General features: G+C 44.1%; 1 long non-coding RNA gene across 1 annotated transcript; it reads left to right on the plus strand.

The window, feature by feature from the left end:
* The first annotated feature begins 15,481 nt into the window (after window positions 1-15,481).
* On the plus strand, window positions 15,482-18,360 carry LOC121072485. The gene is made up of 3 exons (XR_005821257.1): window positions 15,482-15,582; window positions 17,774-17,945; window positions 18,048-18,360. It is a non-coding gene; the product is annotated as an uncharacterized LOC121072485 (long non-coding RNA).
* The last annotated feature ends 301 nt before the right edge of the window (window positions 18,361-18,661 follow it).

The following is an 18,661-nucleotide window of genomic DNA, read 5'->3' on the forward strand; positions in this document are numbered from 1 at the left end:
GGTTGTGCGCTCCTGCGTTCTACTGCAGGATTGGTGCTTGGTCAACTCCGACTCTTTCAGATTTGTCTCCTCAGTTTGCCAGATGCTTACAAAATAGATATCGGTTTCCTGTTTTGGACACACAATCTCCCTACATCATTTATCACATTCAGGACTCCCTGTATTCCTCCTTACCTGTTGCAGTGGGCATGCTGAAGACAGCATTATCCTGCTTGCAGCCAAACTGCCTAATCCCATGCTTACTTCCCTCTCCTTGGGGTTTACCTTGGAATTACCATGCTGTTCTTCTTTTTGCTAGTTTTGCTTTGTCCATTGGTATTCTTTTCAAAACTTCCCGTATCCTCCAAAACACTTTGATGGCTTTTCCTTAAATCGAACTAGAATCAAAAGAAACTCCCTATCAAACATTACCTAATGGCTTCTGGTAAAGCACACCAAGTGCCGAGCACGAGCCAAGCAGCAGCCTGCGGCAGGTGTGGGCACACCTCCAGTGAGCTGTGCCCACGCTCAGCCTCAGCTGGGAAGCAGAGGCTGGGAAACATCTGAGATGGCTGCAGAAATGTCAGGGCAGATCCTGGAGCAGTACCTCTGCTGAACAGAAGATGCCTTTGTACTGTATGCCTCCCCTGTGCCCCAGGGCTTGGGAAGAGAAAACACTTACAGGTTCCTGATACCTGGAGGTGTCACTGGCTCCTTTGTTTCTTGCGTGCCTTTTTTCCCTTAACCTGTGTGCATGTATGGTTTGAGGGCAGAGCAAATGATATTTTTAGTAGCTAGCCACAGCCACAATGACTGGAGCGCTCTCTGTTTGCTCAGTAATAGCATTATCCATTAATCTCCTCTGCCTATGGTTATCAAATTTACTTGGGCCAGAAGATGGTTATTGCCTCATAAACAGAAGCATTATCCAGTAAAACCTCTGAGATGTGATGGTTTATGGTAAGGATTAACACGCAGGTACAGAGTGTGTCCCCATGCTGCGGTGCCTTTTGCACAGCAGAACTGTCCCAGAGTGACCGCCTGGTCGCCGGCCAGTATTGCAGGGACTGCTCTTTGTTAATTTTCCTCTCTTCCCTCTTAAATCCTTGTCATGGACCAAAGTTTCCTCCCCTGTGAACTTATAAGTTGTTTTAGTGATGTTTCTTTCCCCATGCTGCTGCTCTTGCGTCATTTGCAGGTGTTCAAAGGAGTAAGTGCAGCCTCAGAATCCCACAGTTCTGTGCCAAGAGGAAGTGGAAATGTGTTTGTAGTTTTATTGATTTCAGCAAAATCTTGTGGAGGGAAAAAAAAAAAGTATACTTCCCCCTAATCTCTTTGGTTACCTTCTTTGGTCTTTTTAAATTAAAGAATGAGCACATCATCTTTATGCACCCACTAAATACCCCAAAACCATTAGAAATATTTGGAAGAAGCATTCATGTCATTGCTATATGTCATTATTGCATTTCTGCTTCCCATTGTTAGAGTGGATCCAGTCCTGTCTTCCAGCTCCTGTTAGTCCCTTCTGCAGTGAGGAGCGGTGTCTTCCCTCCATCACCTCTACTTCAGCTGGCACAGGAAGAAGCAGCACAACTGGAAGAGATGGTGTGCCACCCCGTGCTGTAGGGCTGGTCTGTCTCTCCCCGTGCTTGCTCAGGCAGCTCCTGTGTCACCACGGTTTGCATCTGTTGGCAGCAGGCAGGGAAGCGTGGAGCCCGTAATTTATGGTGCCTTATTATCTTTGCTGCGGGTGGGAGGATTGCAGGGAGCTGGAAGGGCCACAGGGAGCAGGAAGGGAGGATTTGGCAAGGTCTGGGTGATGTTAACCTATCTGCACGCAATTCGACTGCACCTTTATAAATAAGGTGCCAGCATGTGGTATAGGAAATACTTGGGGTAGGGAGAACTCAACAGAGCATCGGGACTGGCAGCTGCACAGAGGCCTGCGGTGAACACACCTTGATGCAATCTTTCCTTGCTTGAAGAAGGAGGGAAGGCAGGCATTTAGTGTTACCTTAGTAGCAAAGAAATCTCTTACGTTTTTCTCAACTCTTCAGTTAATTTATGACTGGCTAAAAATCGGAGATGTTTTGCAGGAATCTTTGATTTGAGACATCAGTTTAGTTTCCTCCACTGGAGTGAAGCTTCTCTGACAGTGCTTGCCACTTGGCATCAGTGTGCTGAGTGGTTTAAATCAGTAACAGTGAAGAGGGACATGGAAACGTGACTGGTCTTACCTGGTCTGAACTGTTTGTCTAGACTTGAGCGTCAAGGTGTTGCTGAAAGGGATGTTCTCAGATGCTGTACTACTAAGAAAATATTTTGGATCCTCTTTCTGTAGTCAGCTGCTAAAATTAGTTGTTCTTTGCAATACTTCCTCTAGCCTGTCCAACCTTCGCTGTCAATCTAGCGAAACCTGACACTAAGAGAACCAGCACTTACTGGATTTTCATCATGAATTTGCTAGTCATTTGTTTCCTCTTATTTTGCTTAGCCTTGACCTCGTGATCCTTCCTTCAGAAGAGCTGGCTCTCGCACACATGCTAGGAAAAAATCTGTCATGCTATACAATCTACCAGTCAAAGTAAACGTATGGGTTTATTGTTCGTCACCTTGGTCATTGTAATCAAGTTACATGGCAGTAAATAGCCTGCAAGGACTGGAAGGATGGATTGGCTAAGACATATGTAGCAGAGAGGTCAGAAGGTCAGTGGATAGAGGGAGAACTGTCAAAAGTCAAGCCGAGCTGGATTTTGCAAACAAAAGCAAAATAAATAGTGGAAGAAGGTACTTTGGCCACACAAGAGGAGAACGATGAAACTCTTAGCAAGTGAACATGGACTTCATTTTCTGGCTTAGTAAATGACACTGCCTTGCTTAATGTGCTTCACTTTACTTACATGCTGAAATAAGTGTGGATACAACACTGCTTCTAGAAATATTGTAGGTATGAAGGCACTAATAACACAAAAGGAGGCATTTCCTCTATGCAGTGAAAGATCAGAATAGGAGGAGACCTCATATGAGCTTCATGTTATAGGACAGAGATTTCCAATCTTGTTTATAAATAATTTATAGATGAACTTCCAGCGGTATCCTCTGTAGCTCTGGTTGACATCTCTGGTGACTTCTAATCAAGGGAAATTAACTAAAAGCAGCTCAGAAGCAGAGAAGCACACCCAGAACAACTAGAACAACAGAAGGGCTGTTTTGCACAGGCAAGTGTAGGAACTTGGCTTGTTTGTACACTATTGCTGTATTGAGCAAAGTAAATTGGCAAAGGATGGGAGCGGACATGAATGTCTGTCCCTTTAGTTTCATTTCAAGCAGTTTGCAGAAATAGTGGGTGGCTGGAGTGTTTGACCTGGCAGGTCCGAGTTTCTAAATTTAATTAGTGATATTTTATATACATACATGCATGCATATAATATTTTCCTTTGGAAAAAGTCCTGGTAACACCAGTGTGATTTCTGCCCAGTTTTGGATTGGCCTGCAGAGTTTAGGGTTTGCTGGAAGCCTTTAGGCATGATGTTTTGTCATGTCACTGTAGCTGTGTGTATGTACTCCCTGCCCACTGCGTGGTGCTGCGATCCCTGCCAGGTGGTGACAGCGGGCACTGGTGTGACCATCTGAACCAGTGTTCTGTTGGCTACTTCTGCGTTTCTCTCATCTTCTCTGGTGTGTCTGCTCAGCTGAAATGGTCTAAACTGGCAAGTGATTGAGGATTTTGAGCGCCCAGCTTGAGGTATGCTGTCAGGCACCATCATTCTTCTCCTACCAGTATTTCAAGGTAGTGACATGCCAGTAAAAATAAAATGGCGTACATGCCTATTACAAAGAAAATGCCCTGATGGGATGATTACAGTGATTTCATACCTACAAATCTCCATGTCAGCTGTGGAAAAGTGCCCATGGTTTTGCTGTAGGAGGGGTGACGTGCGGTGTGTGTAACAGGAGGGGAAGCTGCGTGGCCGTGCTGCCTGAACCCCGCATACCTGTCCCACTCCGGTGAGCTTGCTTCCGCCTCTGGCTTTGTGGGAGGTAGCTGCATCTGAGGTTAGCCGAGGACACGTTTACAACTGCTCATGCTTTTATATATGGGTTTTCTGAGATGCAGTTTATATGTGTGAAAGTATAGCAGCCCAAACTGATGGCAATCAAAGTTATTGGCAAGTAGTATCTACTTATTGTCACTGCTGGGAGTAGTGTGCAATTAAAAGGATTTCCATAGCCACCCAGAGTGGTGTTTCAAGGATCATTTCCCTTTAGCTTTCCTTGCAAGAGACTGATTGCTGATAGAAAGGACGTAATTTTCAACCTGTTTGAACTGGTTGCATCCAGTTTTCCATAAAACGTATTACTGTTTTGAAACCAAGGAATGCTCTTTAGAAAAGATAGTGAGACGGGAACGGCATACACTCAGACCAACCTGGCTGAGGAAATACTGAATGTTTGTGCACAATGATAATGCATACACCTGTGTGCACACATACGTGCTGCTTTCATTTATATAGCTCTCTGTGAATAACACTGACTCTATTTTTCAAGAGTCAAAGATTTATCTACAGAAATATAACATTTTAATGTTTTGATCATTTGTTCAGTGTTATATCCCTGTTTGCTCTTTCAGTGACAAGCTGGAAACTACTCAGAGATATGCTAATCTGAAGTTTATTGGTGGAATTCTTCTGTTTTATTTTTTGAGTGAGTTTATGCAGTGTGCCTGTGCTGACACTGACTGGAAAATGTTATCTTTCCTTTATCACAGTGCCCATTGTACAAGGGGCCGGCACTCATTTTTGAAGGATTTCAGAATATCTACCTTTGAAAATCCATCTATTCTGCAATATGCAATCGCTATCAGAGCATAAACATAAACATCCTCTATGAAATAGATCTCCTCTATCCTAGTTTTAACATTTTAAGCCCCCATGAACAGAATTTCATGTGTCACATTCAAAGAGACTCAAAGCTGTTCTGAGAAGCTGTGAACAACAGCAGGCTACGGAGGTGACCAGTGATGTTTCTGATAGCACGTGTGTGAGTTGGGGACTCACACATGCGTGGGATCCTCATTACATGCACTGTATAAAACGATCTGTTTCCCCAGCAAAGGTGGTCTGCAGTTGATGTTCTCGACTTCAGCTCATCACCAATGCATGCTGACAGCAATTTTTACATGTAGGGACGTTTACACGCCAAGCCAAAGGCTGGAGTTTCTGCAGAGAGTTTCTGGAATAGTGCATGTTCCTGCAGGTTCCTTCATAGAAACCTTACCTGTAATGCCGTCAGATCGTCTTGTTGGGATTAGTGTGTTGTCAGTCTGGTTGTTGCTCCTGCTTGCCTTTAATTTCTAATCTAAGTGCAAGCTGTGAATTATTTTGATTTGGTTCCTATACTGTACTCATGGGAAAAAAGGAATGCATTTAGGATCATATGCTGTGTGGCTGAGAGTGAAAAACTTGCAGTTTGAAGTTTCATGAATTCCTCAGGGATGATACGAAGCACAGACTTGAAACCCCTGCCAGAGTGGTCAGAGAAATACAAATTTTATGAGATACTTCTAGAATTTGCAAAGATTTTTGAGGGTAGAACCAACAGTCATTTCAAATGTATGTATCCATGACCTAGAAAAGATTGTTCTTGGGGTTCTGTGATTTAATGTGGTTTGTGTTATAGACATCCACAACAATTTTAATAGCTGCTTTGTTACCAGTGGTCCTGTTACACTGAGCTCACCAGAGACATCTTTAACAGGCATGTGAGCTCGCAGAGGGCACCTCGATGACATTGCACAAATGAGACACTACCACGTATGAAGCAACTGCATGACTTGTATTTTTACTTCGGTTAAAATGTAACCAAAACATAATCTCTTGTATATGGCTGTATGAGAGACTAAATCACACGCAGTAGCATAGACATAGTGGCACTACCATAAAGTTAAGTGATTGTTAGAAGATTAAGAGTTGGCACTCAAAGATCAAAAAGGGCCCTTCTAAATGTGGGTTATTAATCTTTGCAATTCTAGTAATTATACTGTATTATCTTATGTTATACTATATTTTACTATGCTCTTTATAGTGCTCTTTTTGTCACGGCCCAAACAACTGGAGGTGTATTTGAAGTGTGGTTTTAGAGCACCAATAGTGGTTTTGGAAGTTGGCTGCAACTGTTTCACTGGTGGTGAAATGACAAACGGGGGACCAAAATTTCAGTAGATTTGTAGCTTTTATTCTCTCACCCATTTGTCTGTTCAGCTGGATTATGCTTCTTATATCGGGCATTGGCAAGATTGATACTGGCAGAGTACATTCACCTCTAGAGCATTTTAAAAGTAGGAAAAAAAAGGGCACTGAAAAAATGTACCCAAAATGTCACTGGGATTCAAGAAGCCTCCCTTTACTGTAAGAGGTGCAAGAAGCTCCCTTTACCTTTATAATTTATGGTAGGTCAGGCTCAGAGGTGACTTTATCACCTACATACTAGCAGAACCAAGAGCACATGCCATCTCTTCTGGAGAGAGCAGTTAACACAAAGTGCCCACAGCCAGCCAAAGAGAGGCACTGGAACTTAAAAATAAAGCGTAACTTTTAATTGGGAAGGTGATTAAGCAAATTACCACTTGATGTCATTGATTACCTGTGTTTGTGTAACTACTGGATGGGGTCTCTGCTGAAAGGTATGTTTTAGACTGAAGCACTATTTTAAGCAGAAAAAGCAATAAATAAAAAAAAAAACTGACAATCAAAAGGGTTCCTTTTTGGCTTTAACTTATCTGAGTCACTAGGATATTAGCTTTTTGTTTTGTTTTATTTTATTTTTATTTTTTTCAGCCATGCCTTTTACAAAGTTCAGTATACCTTGCCCAGCGGTCAGTCCTGGGGAGAGACCCAAGCACATAGTGGGCCAGATGCTTGAAATTTGATGATTGAAGTTTATTCCTTTCTGCTATATTCTGCAGGTCTTAGGCCACAATATTCTTCATTATATCCAAATATTTCTGTCCTTGGTGGTCCTTTCTGATCCTCTCTGGGGAGAGAGGTTCATATGTGTGTTTTCCTTTGTTGTTTTCCCCTCTCTGGGAGAGGGGTGTGCCTTGCAGAGAGGATGGGGGTATGTGATGGAGAACTGCCCCCTGAGCTTTCTACGAGACATCAGCCTATTGCAAATACAGGGTTGAATGTTTCTCAGAAATGAAGTCTCAGGGTATTAACGCTGTAGATGTACAGATTTTTTGTACTCTACTTCTTGGCAAATGTACTCAGTAGTCTTCTTCTTGGTTTATAAAAAAAAAAATCACAATTGTGCTGGCAGAAAAAATGAAAGGGGAAATCCTTTTGCCTAATACTCAAAACATGGGAAAGTTTTTTTTTGTTTGTTTGTTTTTTTAATTAAAAAAGTTAAAAGTACTTTTCAAACACTTGGATGAGTCACATGACACTGTTAAAAAGTACTGTAAACCCTGAACTCACAAGAATGGAAAAAAAATCCTAGTTTTGATCATTCTCTCCTGAGATGAAGAGGTAACTTTTTATTGAATGCAAATGGTGCTTGCCACTCATTGTCCCAGCTCGGTCAGCCAGCAGTGGAGCATATGGAACAGATGCTACCAGCTCTCGTGGTGGACATCAGCACCTACCAGCCCTTGCAATGGTAGCTCAGACTTCATCCCTGTGACCACAGAGCAGAGCAGCTGGTGTGCAGTACTGCAGGCTGCAGCAGTGGCTGCTAGCTGGGGCTCCCAGCACGGACAACAGTTGGAAGTGGGGCTCTCCTGGGTTAGAAAGGCATGCAGTGCGTGCAAAGATAGGGTTTTCCAAGTATTGCTTCCACATGGAAGAGGCTGAAGCCACTTGGAAAAGAAATCTGGAAACCAGAATGATGATTGCTTTTAATTATGATGTGTTTTTGCAGTCTCAGTCAGGAAGGGTCTGATGGCTGGCCAAGGCATGGCTGAGGTGCAGTACCTTCTCCCTGAATGAAAAATTAGAGAGAATCCCCAAATCTTGCAACTCCTGTTGAGGTTTGTCACTCTGTTTCTGCTCCTCAGGGAAACTGCAGTTATCCTGGCAACTCCCCCAGCACCATCCCTACTCCTGCGGTGACCAGACTGTGGCTTATCCTCTGTGTCCTCTCACAAGGGTGGGGATGTCCCCATTCAGAAAGCCCTGTACAGGCTAACGTGAATTTACTACAACCCAAATCACTCCAGGGTACATGTGGAGATGTGCCAGGCTTCAGACCAGCCCGAAGCATCCCTGAGTGGTGGGGAGCTACCAGATAGACCAGATCAATCCTCTGTGATCCACGTGCCAGGAGACAGAAGCAGGAAGGAGACCTCAGGCACACAACCATGTACAGAAACTGAGTTCTCAGACTTCCACTGGCATCACTCATCCTAGCAAATCAAATAAACATAGAGGAAGACACAAGGGAGTTTTTGCAAGTTTTTTGCAAAATCCTGAAAGGAACATTCACATGTAGACACACACAGATCTGAGAGACCTGCTCTGCCACTGACAGGAGCTGTTGGTTGACAGGTGAGATCCAGCACTGTTGTTTTCATGTGAAGGAGAAGGGCTATGAGGTACTCAGGTATTTGTATGGTGCGAGATGGGTTATTTACAGCAAATATCCATCCACAGACCTGTGTTTTCTTTAGCACAAGAAAAATGGGTCAGTTTTTGGGCTTGCAGGTCTGAGTCTGCCTGAAAATGGTCCTTCCCAACTGCTGCCAGGGGGACCATCTCCCTGTCTCAGCTTCAAGCCAACTTTTCAGCGGCAGTCAGGGATCATCATCTCTATGAATCAGTTCATTGATCCATTTCTGAGTGGGAGCATTAGGTTTCCCTGTTCTTGGTCACCCTAAGCTCTGGGTGGATGCTGTCTGTGGTTGGGTGACATCTCTGAAGCCTAAATGACCCAATGACCAGCCAGGCCAGGCAGACTTTTGTCTCCAACAACTGCTTGCAAGAAGCCACCTTTCCAGGGCATGCGTTGACTGCTCGGAAGGTGTTGCATCGGAGTCTCTTCTAATGAGCTGTGGGATCTGGGAGTTGTGCATTAGGCTAATCTTTCCAGGAATTTGACTTGAAAGATTACTGTATTTCCAAGTACGGGACTTGCGCATGCAAACGAACAGCTGGGTGTCTGAACTTCTATCTGACTCTATTTATTCTAGATGTTTAATGGCCCTTGTTCCTGCAGAGCTTTTTAAAGTCCAGCATAATGTCGGACGTGCCGAACGCCATAAAAAAAAGGCTCATCAATCTTGACAGATTTTTGTCTGGCACTTGTAAGTCAGCCCTGGAGACTCGGCCCTTTTATGAGCGTACTGTGTGCTTTTAAACGCATATATAAGGACATTGAGGCATGAGGTTTGCATTTGCTTCGCGCTGACCCGTGCCTGCAAGTGAACCAGCTGCGTAAAGCACACAGTGATGCTGTGCTCCCCTGCTGCTGATGGGGCCACCACCCTGCTGGGGCCACCTGCCAGCAGCCCTGCACCCCAAATCTCTGCAGCCTGGGGCCGAGCCATGCTAGGGGGGACACCAGCCCCCTGACATCGAAGGACGGCCCGTCTCCTGACAGACCTTGCTGTCACCACTGTGACACCCAGGCCCTGTCCTCTCCTCGCCATCCGACTGTTTTTTACCATTCCTGCCTGCCAGCGTACTGCAGCCATCAAAACAGACATTCCCGGGGAAGTTGTGCAACTGTCACCGCTTAATCATTAACTAGGACATTCTGGCTGCTAATTTTTAAAATTTATTTCTGTATTTTGTGAGGGGAGGCGCTCGCTGGACAGGCAGGCTGGAACGCATGTGGAGGCCTGGCGCTCAGGCGTGCACCGCAGGCTAATCTTTGCCCTGTATTTGCGACACGAACCGCTCCGTGTACGCGAGGCTGGCCAGAACTGAAAGCAGGGCTTCAGTGACCAAGCAAGCAAAACTGGCTGTTACTCGCAAGGAGCTCTGGCTTTGTTGTCTGGAGGTCCTGGCTGAGAGGTGCTCTGTGCGTGGCAGTGCACGCTGTGATATGCTGCTGGCTCTCACCGCAAAGAACCTGCCCTTGCGATGGGCACGGCAAAGGCAACGAGGCCAGGACCTGTGCATCTGCATGTGGGCAGTCAGGTTGTCACAGTGTGATCCAAACCCCCACCAAGGTGTGAGGCTCCTCGGAGAAATATCTGGGCTGGGGCAGTTTGGGGAGTTGGGCAGTCACAGGGCTAACCATGTGGATGGGGTTTTCTTCCTGTGGCGCGTGGGTTGGTGGCTTGTTCGCTCTGGCTTTGAGATCTCTAAGCCTGGTCCTGGCTAGAAGTGGCTGGTGGGGAGGCGACCCCTGCTTCCAACTTCATCCCTCACTTAGGGCCATGTCTTGCTATTCAACATGTCTCGGTCTGAGTCAGTATTTCAGCTATCCAGGTTAATTTCAGAGACAAGGAGATTTGCAGCACTGAAATGATATGGATTCATCAGCAGAGCAGCAGTCCAAGTCCTTGCTCCTTTCATTAGTCCCCATGTCCCCCATAAACGCCCCTCTGTGACCCACCATCATCCCCTTTTGCAGTGGGTATTTTGAAAGTGACAAGTGAAAGCAACTACAGCAGCCAGCTTTTCAGCCTGCACTTTCATCTCCAGCTTGCAGGGCCCTACAAAGCAGTGTGAAGGCCACTCCTCCCCAAGGAGAAGGTAGGAGCAGAGGTGACAGCTGTCCTCAGGGCAGCACCAGGAAGGGAATCCAGGTTCCTGGCTCATCTGCCCTGTCCTGATTATCATCCTGATATCCCTGAGACCAGGAATGGTGCAGCAAGGCTAAAGCAACTTATGTAGCACTCGAAATATACTGAGCAAAGAATATTTCAGTCTAGCAAACAATCTCATGCTCCACACAGAAATATTTGGACAGTTTCTGCTGTTGGTTACAGCCGTGGCACACCATGGCTTCCCAGTGAAGTCACTGAGCCCAGCTGGGTGTAGCTGAGGGTGGTGCTCATATTGTCTGGGCTAAATGTCAGCAAGGAACAGCAGCAGTTGAACGAGCAGGATTTCTAAGCATTTCCCTTCTCCTGGTCTCACACAGCCCTTGTTCTTGCATGGCTGAGGCAAAAGGGCAAGAGCAAAGTTATTTTAGATGGAAAGTACCTAAATGTTTTGTTCTTTTTACATAGAAAAGAGCCAAAATGAGCTCTGGGTCTTGTAAACATCAACACCCAGCGTTCTGTGTATATAAACCAGCTGCTAGGAAAGCTTGATGAGTTTTAGCCATGCTTTGAGTTTAAGGGACAAACAGGATGCATTGCTTAGCCCACAGTGCTCCAGCCCATGCTCCTGCAGATGTCTGGGGTTTTAGGCATTGCCTGCGCACATCTGACCTGCAGCTCTGCTGGGGATGGGCTCCACTGCCACACCAGAGCCTGGACTTGTGGGCACTCCTCCACCACTTTGGTGCAAAGTCGGCTCTCATGGCTGAGGACGGACTTCTGTCTCCTCTGGGCACCCCCAGCCTGGTGGCAGTGGTGTGCTGGTCTTGCACCGGAGCAGGTATGGGGCATCTATGTGCTCCAGGTAAACTCTGGCAGCACCAGTGCTGAGCCAGGGAGTGAAGGCAGGCAGACAGGCAGTAAATGTCCACGGCTACTCCTGCTGGACCCAGCAGGGATGGTTGCTGTTGGACTTGAGAAGGGACCTGCACCCAGGTTAGCCACTTCTCCTACTTAACTCCTTTATCAGCTTGCAAATGAGTAAATGTCCAGGAAATCCAGGTTTTGAGTCAAATCACTCACGATAGCTTATAAACCTGAACCTTCACCCGTGGAGAGGATGGGCTTAATGGACTCTTCATGTCCACCATGTCAGGCTTCCTACAGGTGTGGGTGGATTACGTGCAACCAAATTGAGTTGGGTGTCCAAGGTTTCTCAGCTGCTACATCCACTATTGGTGATACGAGAATTTGGGGAAAAGTGCCTGGTCCTAAGCCTTCCCACAAACTGTGACCCTGAATTTAGGCCTGATGTGAAATCACAGACCTTTCTTAACCCTGACACAACTTTGTCAATGTCACATGTAGGACACTTACTCTCCAGCAGGTAGCCCTGCACATGTTCTGAGGGGGGCTGCTGCCAGATGAGGGTAGGTAAGAGCAGGACTCCAAGCAGCTGAGGACTGGTATATTTACATTGCATATTTTGCTAATGTTGGTCTTCAAGAAACCAGTTGCAAAATTTGCTGCAGGGCTGCTTCTGCAACTGTGAGCCAGCCAGCAGCTGGAGCCTTGTGTCCAGGACAGGGGTTCATGAACTGCTGTCTAGGAAGCTGTTCAGCACTTGGGAATAGTTTCGTTTTCTGTACTTGCTTTTTTTAATATTTTTTCTTCTCAACATGTTCTGAAATATTGCTCCTAACTAGATACGATTAAAACTAGATTCTTTCTTACTATCCTTTACATGGGATCAGTTAAGACTTAGTTTCTCAGTCCTCGACTGCAAATTTGCTATGAGGACCAATATGACCATGTCAGTAGGAAAAGGGTAGAATTCTATTTTGGTCTTAACCTGTCCTACCAGTTAGCATAGGTACAGTTATATAATTATAGAAGTATGTGAAACTGGACTTAATTTATGTTCCTTTTACATAAGATTGAACTCTACCAGCATACGTGCATTTATAAACTGTAAGTACACTAGCAGAGGGAAAGGAAGGGGAAAACTTGTACTGTCCTCATCAGACCAGCATGTTTATAGGCAAGCACCTTGCACACATAGGGAAAAATGCAAAGCTACAATTTCCCAGGTCACAAAATGATGTTGGTCAGGTTTCTTACTCCTGCAGTTGTCATATCTGTTGGGAGCCTGGCTGTGATGCACCTACAGCAAAGCCAGGCTCTGTGCAGGACAACACTGTCCACAGTGCATACATTACTTGGAGCTCTTCTGCAGGCCTCTCCTGCTCCCTTCTGGTGAAGTCTTGAAATCCAGACCAGAGATTTTCTCCACATCTGTTTGATATTAGGATTGATCTCAGAAGCTCTATGGTCAACACAGTCCTTGACATATGGTAGTTTAAGAAATATGGGGCATGCTGAGTGTGCCCCATCAGCAACTTGAACCACTCATGGGTTCCATTTCTGCTTCCTCTTCAGGGGGAAATCCACAAAGCTTCACGGTAGCCAGTATTTTTTTTAGAGACTTTTGAGGTCTTCAGAGGATGTGTCACAGTAAGGATCACAGTTATAACAGTTCTTATAGAGACAGGTTGTGTCTCACAAGACATAAGGACATATAAAGTGACAAAGTACTGCCCATGGCACGTTTAGTACTGGCTGTTTTTTTTTTTTTTTTTTTTTTTTACCCCAAATTAAATATACTGTCAAATTAAATGAAAGAGCATTTATAATCACGTTTGAATGGCGTTTACAGATGAAGCTCTTACCCTAACCTGTTTTATGTACTATTCAGCTGCTCTGAATAGTTGAAAGAGACCAGTGAGGACCCGGGTAGAATTATGCCTTTGGTGGATAGGGAACTCCAACACAGAGACACAGCACTGTAGGGTCTACAAGAAGCCAAGGTCACAGAGGGAGCTCCAGGTCCTCTCCGGAGCCACCACCCCTTGAGCCAGTCACAAGAATCCTCTAATTGTTTGGAAAAATGGACTATACTGCTTTCAGCTTCGGGGTCTCTCCCTTGTGTGGCCAGTACCGCTGTCCCAGCTAGTGGCTGGGCCTGGAGGGCTGCCTGGTCGGCCAGGCTGTAAGTGCTGCCTTAGGTGCACATCGCAGCACCTCTGCTCCAGGGACATGCAGAGCTAATTCCCGGCTGGGTGGGGCTCTGCAGTTCCCAGGCTGAAAAAAATCAGCTTTATTTGTAATCAGAGTTCTTACTTGTACAATGGGCAACCCTAAACAAAAGGCAGTTAAAAAGAAGCCCAATGTTTATTACCTAACATTGTGTTAAACCCCATCATGTTCAACCTAAACATACAGCTTTTGCAGGGCATGACTCATGCCTTTGATCATTGAGACTTGACAACAGCAGGTAAATTAACAGGTTGCAATACAGGAAACCTTTCCTAGAATGTCACTTCGCTGATCTTGTTGCAGGGTTGGGACCTGGGACAGGTATATTCTGAAAGAACCTACCTATGTAGCGAACAAACAATAGGGATTTGACAGAAGGGTAAAATGTTCAAATCCAAGGGAGTTGTGCTAGCAAATGTTACTGCGTAAAAAGCAAGACAGTAAAAAATCCTTTTGTTTGGTTAGGTTATATCACTCAGGCTAAACTGTCCTAGCAAGAGGGTTTTTTGTTTGTTTGTTTTGGTAACCTGTCATCATTAGTTTCTCCTTGGAGATATAGTTCCATCAGAGAAATATTTTGGAGTATAGACTAATCTCCTCTTCCTACAGACTCTCATGTCTCCAGGGGTCCATGGTGTGGAATATAAATAGGTTATTCATCATCCTTGACCTACAGTTAAGATTTCCTGGGAGTTAAAGTACCAACCTATTGGTTTTCTACCATCTTCCTGACTACTAAACAACTACTTCTCAGCTTATGTGACACTTTTGTCTTTCCTGCTACACACAAACAATCTCTAACAAAACTTCACAGCTTTTTCCCAATGAGATTTTTATTATCTTCAAAGTGCCCTCCCTCCTCCTTTTGTCATTTCTCATCTTCCTGGTCCTTTCCAGCCTTCTTACACCTTTCCTTTTCTCATTTAACCTTCCACAGACTACTACTGCTAAAGATATGGAAGCTGGATCACTGCTAGAAAAATCTGCTGATTTAGAGTGTTGGTGTTATGTCCATTTGCATTTCTTTCCTGTTATTGCTCCTGTCTCTATATCTGCACCAAGTGTGAGGGTCTCAGGATTGCTTTTCAGTCCTTCACAACTTGTTTGCTGCTTTTTTTGTGTCCTTTTTTTCTTTTTTTTTTCCTTTCTTCATTATCTGGTGGTCTGCCCTCCCAACTCACCTGTGTCCTATCAAATGCTTATCAATCATTCTCAGTGTCCTCCACCTGTACTTAAGCACTTATAAGGAGCCTGTGTCCACTAGAACTCTCTAGCAGGTGCTCAAAGGAGAGTGTAAGAAATGGAATATGAAAAGGGTTATTTTCCTTCCAAGGTTTGTGTCTGTATTAAATACAGAGATTAAGAACCAGCAGATTAGAAACAGCCAAGTGGAGGTACTGAAGGAGTTAATTCACAAGTAATAGCTAGCATGAATATAGTTTTTTACACTGCAAAATGATATAAATTTATGTAGCTCTGTTTATATTCTTGCCTAATTCATTCTTTATTTGATGTTCACCTTTATATATTGTAAGCTGTTTGAGGCAGACAACTTAGGCTTTCACAAAATGCCTAGCAATCTTCTTGAGATCTTCTGCACATACCTACGGCATAGGTATTTAACGATAATAATGATATTATTAAATAAAAATGAGTGTGCTGCTCGTGACTAAAGGGCTTTTTTATACACTCCTTCAAGGTAACATAATGAAAACCTCATGGATGCTGAAGAAACTGGAGTGTCTCGAGCCTGACATGTGAAACCAAGAATCTGGAAAACCCTGGAGGCTCTATCAAGAGTAAGCTAAGAAATCTACTATGTTTTTGAATTTCTAGGCTTTACGCTGTGCAGTTGGTCTCTTGTGAGACCCGGATCTCTTTGCTGTGGGATGTTTCAAGCCTTGTGAGCTCTGCCTTAAGCAGCACTATGGAGCGGGTCATCTGTCAGCATAGATTCTTGAGTTTCCATGGTCAGAAGTAGAAACTGTCAGTTTTGAGGTTCATCTTTTCCAGGTACTGGAAGTGCTAAGGTTTGGGCAACTCTAGTTGTGAAAACTGTTTGCCACTGACTTTACTCATTTTCTTCCTGGACTTCATGTTTTTTCAATACAGCTAAGAGGCAATGCAGCCTCCACAGGTGGAGATTGGGGAGGCTTGGTCTGACTGAGAGGTTGACCAGCTGAGCTGCCAGAAGTAGCATGTGGGAACACACAGCCATTAATGAGCCCTCATGGCTAATTAGCTCAGATTCTTTGGGGAGGTTCTGACTTTTGCTGAAGGTCTGAGCAGAGGTGTCTTGCTGTGGGGACTTGTGTTCAGGCAGGGCTTGCAGCAATGCTTCTTCATGCATAGGACTGTGTTATCTGTTGATCTTGAAAAAAATAACAAGAAGGGAGTTAACATAGAAGGCTTTTTCCATGTTGTTTAGATTCTGACGAGTTCTATCCAAAATTTTAATAGAAAGCTTTCTTCTCTATTCCTATGGGTCAGATATTCAGCTGGTGTAAATGTAAATGCCATTGCTGCTGTGTTCTTTGACGTAAGGTTGGGGCTTAGCTCATGGTGGTGTTGTGTCTGGGAATATTTTTATCCTTTAGAGGTATTCAGCCCCTCTCCCCCTCCGTCTCCTCAAGGATTCTTTTTTCTCTGCAAGCATATTCCACTGACTGGAACATATGGGAAAAGTATTTTCTTCCATTCCTTCACCACTCAAAAATGGTCAAATCAATTTGGCTAAAATTAAAACCTTTTGGGTTGAATCTTAGCCTAGAAAACTTCACCTCCCAAAGGAATCCTTGAAGAAAGTTGTGAGCAATTTCCGAAAAAGAAGGAGTTGGCTTGGAAAAGAAAGCTGGGGCAAAAAACAACTGGAAAAGCCCTTTGACTTGGGTAGCAGTCACACCCATGTCTTTCAGTGTGCAAATCTCACTTTGATTGTCATAAGTAATGGTGGTGGCTTGCTGTAACCAATTCCAGTAACCGTTGCGTTCCCTTCTCCACACTTGTTTTTTGTCAGTATAGGTCTGTGTGCTTTTGCTTTTGGCTGGAAATGTAAATGACTAAGTACTTAGTATCAGGCCTTGCAGACTTAAGAAGGTCAAATAGCTTGTCCAAGCTTTCCATTTTTTTTTGGATTGTTTAACCCAACCTTCTGAAATTCACCCAAAGTAATATAAAAGCTGGCATCTTTGTGGATGAAATAGTGAAGGTCAAGCTGGTAAAGTAGATGTGTAGGAGCAAGAAGACTAACTTCTTGCAGTAGAATTTAACTGGTTTTGTCCTAATTAAGTGAATACTGTTATGATAACTGCCCTTCCAATTCAGGAGTAATTTTCTTCTTTAATTTTCTTGAACACTGAATTGATTCAGAGTAACCTCTACACTTGGACTTGCACCAGATACAGTAGTGGGTGAATCACTGGTAATTTGATGAGTTCAATGTGGGAAAGAGCTAGTATGTTGTTGCAGCCAGGTGAAGACCATTATCTGATTTGGGGTGGATAATTAGGACTTTGTGTCCAGGATGATTCATCCAAGGAGAAAACACATCCAAGGAATGAGAGTTGTTGACACCAGATGAACTTTCAAGCCCTGTAGCACGTTTGACATCTGTGTCATGCACACATTTCTAGCACTTTATATCGAGGAAATAGGACTGGCAACTTGCATGAAACGTCTGTTTCTCAATAATATTAGTTTCTAAGTAGCACTGGAGTCCTTGTTCCATGCATTAACACAGGTAGGACTGAAGTCTGGTAGAGTTTGATTTCTTTTGTGCCTTCAGTGCCTCCAGAGCAAACCCATAGTCAATTATGAGCAATTCGTTGTAGCCTATCCAGCAGGGACTTACGTAAAGAGCATTGCTTGGAGCTGAAATGAGTATGTTATTTGACTCTCTTCCACCAGCAGAATTTCTTTCAGAATATCTAGAAATATCTAGAATATCTAGAAAGCTTCTGCTGTTTAAACATCAAACTCTACCTTTTACAGATGTCTTTGCTCCTGCTAGCTGGCATTTTGATACCTAGCCTTTCTCAAGTGGTTCATGTGGTGACAGTTTTTAGCAGTTTCAATACCAACAGATGTTACAAAGCCCAATGGAGGATGATCCTTGTGAGCTCAGAGGCAGATGATTCTGTTTATCCCAGCCTGCACATGACAGGTACGAGTACCATCTTCACTGTGCATGGGTAAACCCATTCTACAGTACACCAATGTGATCAGATTACAGTTGTCATGGGTTTCCTCCATCTTTGTCTTGTAGAGAAAACCTCAAAATGTCCTTCAAACCCAGCATTGAATGCTGCTTGAAGAAGCTTTGATGAATCTTTATGTAGTAGGACTTTAGACTTTGCATGTGGATATTGGTATGTGTTGTATGTCAATCAGAGCTCTTTAACTACTCTTCACATCTTCTAATCTTTGCAATCTGTGGGCTAAAGTGGTGTGAAGCACTTGGAGAACTCTATACTGTACAATGGCCCAGTTTTTGTCACCATGTAATGTAGCACATACCATGGTGTTAGGTATGTTGTCATTAGAAAACAACAAATAAAAACTTTCTTATCCCACTTGAAAATGCATCATAACATGGTACAGCTTAATCTTTTCTCTAAGTTCTCTTCCATGATACACCCATTATGAGGGTTGGTTGTACAGAGGATATGTTCTTAGCAACCATCCCTTGCTTTGTTCTCTGTCATTCAGTTGGTTGAAAATATGGCTACTGTGGGCACTGGATACTCTGATCCACCTCTTAGCTGATAAAGAACCATTATCTTCAGAGTGAATATCAGTATCTTAAAAAGACGATCACTCTAGGTTAGCTGGGGGGGGATATTTTAATTGCCTGTGAAATGGAAGACAAAAGGATACAGT

Source organism: Cygnus olor, chromosome 6, assembly GCF_009769625.2.
Source record: "Cygnus olor isolate bCygOlo1 chromosome 6, bCygOlo1.pri.v2, whole genome shotgun sequence".
NCBI lineage: Eukaryota > Metazoa > Chordata > Aves > Anseriformes > Anatidae > Cygnus > Cygnus olor.